Below are 8,520 nucleotides of genomic sequence, written 5' to 3'. Positions count from 1 at the left end.
TTTTTTGTTTGTAACTATATGTCAGTTGTATATAAAGTAAACAAATTTTCCTTATGAATGAGTACTTAAGTGAGAATATGGAATATTTCTGATTCATTGGAAGTGTATATTAGCTAATACCAACAGTTAACACTGCAAGCATTTGGCAATCATATGAACATTTGTAGATCCTTGAAGATCTGCAATTCCATGAAATTTGAGAAGCTGTCCAAAAATGAAAGTTCAATCGTCTTTGCTGCCTGACAATTCGCAAGTTCCTTATGAATGATTACTTAAGTGAGAATATGGAATATTTCTGATTCATTGGAAGTATATATTAGCTAATACCAACGGTTAACACTGCAAGCATTTGGCAAACATATGAAAACTTGTAGATCCTTGAAGATCTGCAATTCCATGAAATTTGAGAAGCTGTCCAAAAATGATATTTCAATCGTCTTTGCTAAGTACAGTTTATGAGATGGTTTGATCTCAAAGCTGAATGAAAACACGCTTAAATAAGCGTGTTGAAATAAAATGGATCGAATTCACGATCAATGGAATAGTCAATGGATAGTTTCAAAAAATGTTTAATTTGTACCTTTAAGTTTAAAAAGTCAGAAAGCTTGCAATGTATAGTGCCTTGAAAAGCACACGTACATGGAAGTTTTGAAACAAAACAAACTAGATTCATAATCAATGACTTCATTTTTTTTCCAAAACGTCAGCTCAGTTTCCTTCTTAGTGTCGTTGCTTAGTAATAGTATCCTGACAATATAGTACCTCCCGCATTTAAAAACCAAAGCAATGAATATGAAATAGCTTTCGGATAATTATAGTTTGATTCAATAACATGACAGCTACTAAGGCAGTCAGTTACTTATTATAATCCTATTAACTTAATCTCTCATATCAGTCACAAATATCATAATCACCGAATTTATTAACATCGACGACGACTTCACCTGACTCACAGCCTTAAAGGTGCTAAATTATTGTCACGTTTCTTACTTTTAAATATTCCCGTCAAACAATAGCAACAACAACAAAAAAAAAAGAAGAAAACACAAAGAAACTATTAAACGATAAAATTATAAAAACTAAACTTAAATGACACTTAAGGCTCTGCAAAAACAATTTGAAGTGTTGGTGTTGTGAGCTTTTCCAATAGTTAAGAGAATCACGACCCAGCAACATAACTGAATGTTGCGAACGATAACAGTCAGCTTAATTTTGACAACGGCGCATGTTGCTGCTCCATTTGATTCGCTATTTTGATTTTGGATTGCTACTTTGCAGATTATGCAGGGGGAAAAAAAAAATATTTGGTAATTTTTGATTATTTAAGCAGCGTTTTATGCACTTCAACTCAACGCTAACGGCAACAATGTTTACCGTATTTTTGCATTTAATGAACGTTTAATGAGCAAATATTTCGAAAGCTGCTTAAGTTGAGCTTAGCTTAATTCAACAAATCGATGTCAGCATGACGTGAATTGACTTCAATGTGTCAGTTTATTGACACTAAGTAAATGCAGTTGAATCAGATGGAGATTATTTGAAAGTTTGAATGGATGTGTGTACGATTTGGAGTGAAATGGTGAGAAAATATTATTTTTGCTAAGTTTTTTAAAATATACTTTAATGTTTCTCATTAATGATATGGTAAGCAAAAACAGGAACTTCATATCAATGTTGATGTTTGATATAAAAAGCGACAATAGAAGGAAAAAATAAAAAATTTGAAAATTGTGTTACTAATTTTAATAAAATTATGTGGTTTTCAAGGAATAATGAATGCACATGTGCTGAAAATTCAATTTATTTAGTCTCTCTTATTCAGCTCCAAATGCCAACATTCTGCGCTAAACAGGGATTAAGCAACTAAGACAATGAGAAGCTGAGTTAAGACAGCGGTATAGGTATTTAGTATAGGGTTATTGGTCCTCAAAGTGGGGTTAAGCAGGGCTCACAACTTTACTCTGGCGTAAAACTTAATCAATGGGGAGTTGAGTTAAGACAGTGATTTAGTATACCGGAAATGGTCCTCAAAGTGGAGTTAAGTGGGGCTCACAACTTTACTCTGGCAAAAAAGATTCTTTGGATGCATACTTTACGAAGTGTGGAGGATGCCAAATGATGATGGTGAATATAAAACTAATGTATTAAATATTTTTTTCTGACTCTACATGAATTTTCTTTGTGCTATCAATTAAGAACAGAAATAACGTTCGAATCACTTGAATGCAGTCAATAACACATTGTCATTGTGATGTTCATTATAAATTACTTAAATTGAATAGTCTTTCTTTTATGTTCCGCCTACCTAAAGTTGTAAGTCTCATTTGGTTTTTATAATTGCTTTAGTTTTCTTTCTCATTCAAGTAGTTCTACTGATTGGATTCGTTAACATATTAAAATGATTCATTATAGCATACAATTTCCTTTTAAAGCAGTTTCTTACGTTCTCCACCAAAGGCGAAAAGTTTTTCACTTAACCTTACCATTTGCGTACCAATATGCATTGAACTCTCACTTTTGATGGCAATAAATAATATTTCCGAAATGTGTAGTCACTTTGTTGTGCAACAATTCCGATATTATGGTATGGTAGGTGCTTTACCTATTACTGCCTCAACACTCGTACGGCTGGCTGGCTACCTTAAATATGTCCATTCAAATGTCTTTAGCCGTTGGTGAAACAATAAATATGCATAATGACATCTAAACAAACTCAGAAGATGCAGTGTACTATATTGCAAACATACGAAATGTGCTTTAGTTAACAGTGGCAACATGTTGATACGCACTTTGTTGCTAAGGCTTGGCATCGCTCGTATGGAGTGCTTGATGTTGCACACAAATTTTTGCTGTGTCAAATGAATATGGCAGCCCAAAAAGGTTGTTCGGTTTGGACGGTGTTCATGTAAATGTCAAATAAGCACTTTTGAAATGTCAAAATTATTGGCGGACAGCATAATAAAATTGAAAATAGAAACTGTCATTATAATTTGAATTATTGTAAAGGCGGTATTGAACATAAGACATTCCCAATAAATAAATTTTATCATCAGAAATATTTCTTTTGAAGTGCAAAAAGGCTTTAAAATCTATGAAAAATTCTAATTGTATTTTGTTGAGATTGAAACGTTGAATGCTTCCAATTGCAACTAAAAGAGAATTCATATTTTAAACAAGAAATATTGTGAAAATCTGATAACGTCAACAATTCAACGTGTTGTCAAGGCAGAACCGTAAAGAAATGCTATAGAATTTCACACACAAAGCGTACGTGTTGCCAAGCGGTCAACCGTTGGGTTAGCAACTTGCGAATTGTCAGGCAGCGATGTATTGTGTATCACATGTGTCTGTCAGCCATGCGCCACCATATATAGCTGACAATCTGCCGATATTTTATTTGTTTTAATTTTATTTATTTATTTGAAGTTTAGGCGCTAAAAGTATATGCTATAGCAATTGTAAAATGTTATTTGATTTCGTGGCTATTTGCTTGGTCCGGCAGGCAGGCTTTCCCTGCAAGCAAGTTGCTCGCTTTTGTGGCTTTTGTGGCCAGATAAATGAAGCGTAAAAAATTCTTATGCTCACATAGCGATTTATGGTTTTACGCTATTGCATGGCAAATTAATCCAGGAAGTGATTTTATAATTTATTCTACTGACATTCTTTGATGCACAAATACAACCTTCACATACCAACAGAACCTGGTACCGTTACGATTCGCATTGGTTCCACCACTGCATTGTGCTTCTTTTAAGAGTGAGTGACATTGCAAATTCAACTATTGTGGTTACTTGTGGATATGTTGCTTGTGGATGAAAACAGTTGTAGGGAATCTTTAACATTTTTATTGATCAGCCTCCCAATTTGTGCTTAAGTTTTATTGTTTGAGATTTAATGCCCCATAAAAATGTTTATATGCTTATTGGAACTTACCGATGCCACGATTGTCAGATAATAACGTTGTATCTTCTCGTAGTCCAGTGTTTTGGCCACAGTAACCTAAAATGAGGAAGAGATGGTTAAATAAAATAATCGCTTAGGGTACAATGTAAGCAATAAAAAATAACTGTACGCAGATTGTTAAATATTTTTCTTAGATCACTTCAACTCCGAAAATTTGTAAAAAGCTAGAGACACATCTTTTAACCTCCAGTAAACGATGTTAAGAAAGTAGTGCGTACAACGCAGACAAGAATGTGATAATTAATAAAACTTTAATGTGATTTCTTACATACGTTTGGCAAAATATCTTAGCATAGTTTTTTTGAAAAATATTTTAAAAGCATTGTAGACATGATTCTTAGAAATATTCCAGAATCACGGGTAAATATATGTATGTACGTAGATAAATAATAACGAAGGCTATATTCATCACAAGATATTGAAAACAAAATCCAAGGAAAATAAAAATCAATAATGTGGAAATAGAATGGGATGACAATGTTAAATATTTAGGTCTAATTTTCGATAGAAGATATACTTGGTTAGAGTATATAACAGTCAAGCTAGTTTGAGAGATAACTCTAAATCCTCTGAAACCATTAACACAAGTAAAGTTGAGTATAAAAAATAAACTTCTACTTTATAAGCAAATAGATTAGGTTCGGTGTTACTTATGGCAGTGTTACTTATGACAATACTGTTCACCCACCTTTAGAAAATTCCAAATTTATCAGAACATATACTAACAGTTCCATGGTATATCAGAATGAAGACAAACACAAAGACTTAAGAGTCGAGAGTGTGCTAAAGTATATCAAAACAAGTGCACTGAAATTGTTTGATTATGAAGAGAATTGCACTCTCCCGAATCAAATGCACTCTATATTCCGTCAGGAAGACATTCCGTGCTTCAAAGTTTATCTTTTTAAAATCATCTGAATGAGTTATTATCAGAATTCAACCGAGCTCTTATTACAAGGGATCATCCACTGCAATAAAGCGGATCATCTACGTGGTCAGAGACGCTATGTAGTAAAAGTGCTTTACCCACTAACTCGCTTTTGATCCAGCCACAGAACAAAGAAGAAAAAATGATAACTTAGTTTAAAAAACAAACATCGTTTTTGTGGTTAGATATTGAAAACTCCTTGTATGGGGTAATTCAGGAAAGTTTGAGAGACCATGTTTCGATAAAAGTATTAACAATTCCACATAGAGATATCTATTGTCAATTAGTTTATTCTGATGCCTTCAATCTACCAGTTGGGAGTTTAGCTGTTATCTTCTTTTTAATTCAATCTGGTATCCCTATTAAACGTTATCATATTCAAGAAGTAAAAAGGATGTCATAAGTCTATCTATTTCTGCAGATACAGAATATACAGAATATATATATTTCAATATATAGTAAATACATAGTATAGAATATAGTATTTACTGATGTATTTCTCCTCTCTCCATCATAATAAATCTTAGTCTTAGTCATAGTCCAAAATACGGTGGAATACGCAACCGTTCAGTTTTATTTAGAATTTTTTTTTAAAGTACGTTTTCAATGTTCAGATATATTAGTTATATATAAACAAAAACATAATATATTGAGTGTAGTTAGAGTCAAAAACAAAGGGCCTTCAATGTGGTCATTAGAATGGCTTTGAAATATTTAGTAAGCATTGTGCGAAGTATGGAGGTCTGAACTCACAGTATTAAAAGACATTCAAAAATGTGTTTAAAGGAATCACATAAGAACTTTCAAGTCGACTGAATATTGAGAGAGATAAGTAAATGTCATATAATGTAGAATATTAGGAGCACTGAATTTCAGATAAATATGGTTGTTAAATGATATTTTATTATCTCTTAGGATTCTGAAAAAAGTTATATTAAAGAGTTATAAATAAGTACATATTATCAAGATGTTATTGAGGAGACTAGTGTCATTGTCATATAAGTTTATTTTGAAACTTGACCAATCAAATAAAAATTTTCAATTAAATAGGTTGAAATGTATAAATTACATGAATATTAAGCTATAATTGGTCAGTTGCTAATGTTATTTCACTTCGAAAATGTTAAAGCAATTGTTATTGATAATATCTTTGGGAATTTGCACTTGAAAAAGTTAAAAAGCTACTACCAATGTGTGACTGATTTATCTCGTTAACTCATTTTTGCTAAATTATAATAAAATTATTCGTTTTTGTCACTGATATTTGTGAATAGCACTTTATTTGCTCACACCAAAAATCATTACTGGTCTCAATGTCAATTGAAAGTAATCCAAGTTGCTGCTGCCAAAAGCGAAACCGCCAACGCAGTAATTTTGAGATATTAACGCATTAGCAGAGTCAAACGAACCGTCAGTGGATTTAGTAGATTTATTGGACTCAAATTAAATGAGATCGTTTGGCTGATTAAGCGCACGATTGTTGCATTAGTAAAACAACACTGCCAATGTTGCTGTGGGCGCAAATGCCTTGTAAACGTGATCTGAGCAGAAGATTTAGTTGAGGTAGCATTCGACTTAGATAAGCCGAAGACTCGAATACTCGAATACTCGAATTACAAACACTTAGACGATTCTGGTCTGTGAGCACTTGAAGCATTAAACTCAAAATGATTTATTGCTTAGGTAAATTAAACTTGATTTGATTCGGTTTTGTCTGCTATATGAGGTAACTGACTCACCTGTCCCTGATGTGGAAATGATATTGTAAATGTGCCATAACCGTCGGCAGTTGTCAATTTTTCATCTTCAGTAGCGTTTGAATTGCCCTCGACAATGAAATATTCCACCAGGCCATTAACACCGGCATCCTTGTCCAAAGCTTGTATGTTGCGAAATATTGTTGTGCCGACTGGAGTGCTCTGTAAAGAACGTAAGAACGTAAGTTTGCAGTAAATATTAATTTATTTTTATTTTCTATGGCATAAAAATAATGACAATAATGACAAGAAACTTGCTTTAAATGGCAGAGAATATGCAGAGAATATGGAAACACACAAGTTTAATCGCGAATGGCAGGGCTTGCCTAATACGTATCTTCTAGATATTCCTTATCATTTGTTTAGAACTATAAAATCTTAATGGAATTTATTAACATTAACATCAATTCTGTGTTTAAGTTCATTTTATGGTCGTCACATATCATAATTTTATGAGAATTTGTAAAAATCGATTGTCGATCTGCACTTTTTGTTTGAAAAAAAACTTGTCAACTCTCAAGTGAGAAGTATTCTTCTTAGATTGTATACTCACCTCTTTTGGACTTATATAAATTAAAAATTAATTAATTGTCAATAACTGTTAGTGTGATTAGCGATATATATAAAATACTATAGACTTGTGGAATTTTATAATATAAACAGTTGCAGATAAAGAATTAAGCTAGACGGTGGTGCTACAAATATGGATTCACATATATCACTTATGCATGCAATACGGAAAAATCAAGAATTTCTGAATAAAATTATGAACCAATAATTACATTTTAATTGGATAATTTTTTCTCTTGTCAAATATAGTTGTAAGTAAACCATTTACAGAAGTATCAACATAAAAACTAAGACATAACAAAAGAACTAGGTTGTCTGGTTTGTTTTAAATTAGCTCTTCTTATGAAATTTTACGAGTTCTGGGATTGGGATCCCCATGGAGCAAATAAGGTATAATTTCGACTTAGGATTTTGTTTTATTATGCATTTAAATATATATAGATATATGTCTGATTAATATGTAGGTTAATATGGGAAAATATTAATTAAATTTAAAAGCCTATAACAAGCTTCTTGGTCAATTCTTATAGTTCTCAGTTAATTACTTAGAGCTTAAAATTTTGATAACAGTCCTTTGAGCAAAGAACCATATTTAAATTTAGGTGTACTTCGGAAAAATCGGGTATGTAGGCTGCTTTGAAAAGCAACTTCTGCTGCCTGTTACAGGAGCTGTAACTGTATTATATTTAATAATTATTTCATTGGCCGACTTCAAGTATTTGTGAAAATAAAAAGAAAAAAGTATTCCCTTGAAATTAAATTTCATGTCTAAATTATAATATGGAGTGGCGTATCAAAACAGAATTTATTAAATAATTTATTTATTTTATTGAAAAGTATATTAAGTCAGAAGGAGGAATATGTTTAGAAAAAGTTATACCCGAAATAAAAAATATAGGGACGTGGGTTTGTATGTAAGTTGTTTTTTGAACACCTCTCTCTCTCATACATATATATGTATTAGATATACAGTATATTCATTTCATACTTAAAGGATTGCCTCTCATATTGACAGGTTGTAGATAGAGAATATAAAAACTAAGAAAATACTTTTAAGAATGTTTTATAATTTAATTCTAGTTTGCTGCGTTAAAAAAATGTTTAAAACAATTTTGTTATTTCAATTATGTGTTCCGTCTGTTTTCTAGGAAACTGCAAGTACTGATTTGGTAAAGAAAATTACTTTATAATTGCTCGCGGAGGGAATTGATGATTGCACCAAATACAAATGCCTCTGATACAGAAATTGTTTTTCAACAATGATACTCGTACTAATAAATTGCTGGAAATAGTTGATATTTC

The sequence above is a fragment of the Teleopsis dalmanni genome, chromosome 2 (genome assembly GCF_002237135.1).
Source record: "Teleopsis dalmanni isolate 2A chromosome 2, ASM223713v2, whole genome shotgun sequence".
Lineage (NCBI taxonomy): Eukaryota > Metazoa > Arthropoda > Insecta > Diptera > Diopsidae > Teleopsis > Teleopsis dalmanni.
The sequence above is the reverse complement of the archived record's forward strand: the minus strand, read 5'-3'. Positions refer to the sequence as shown.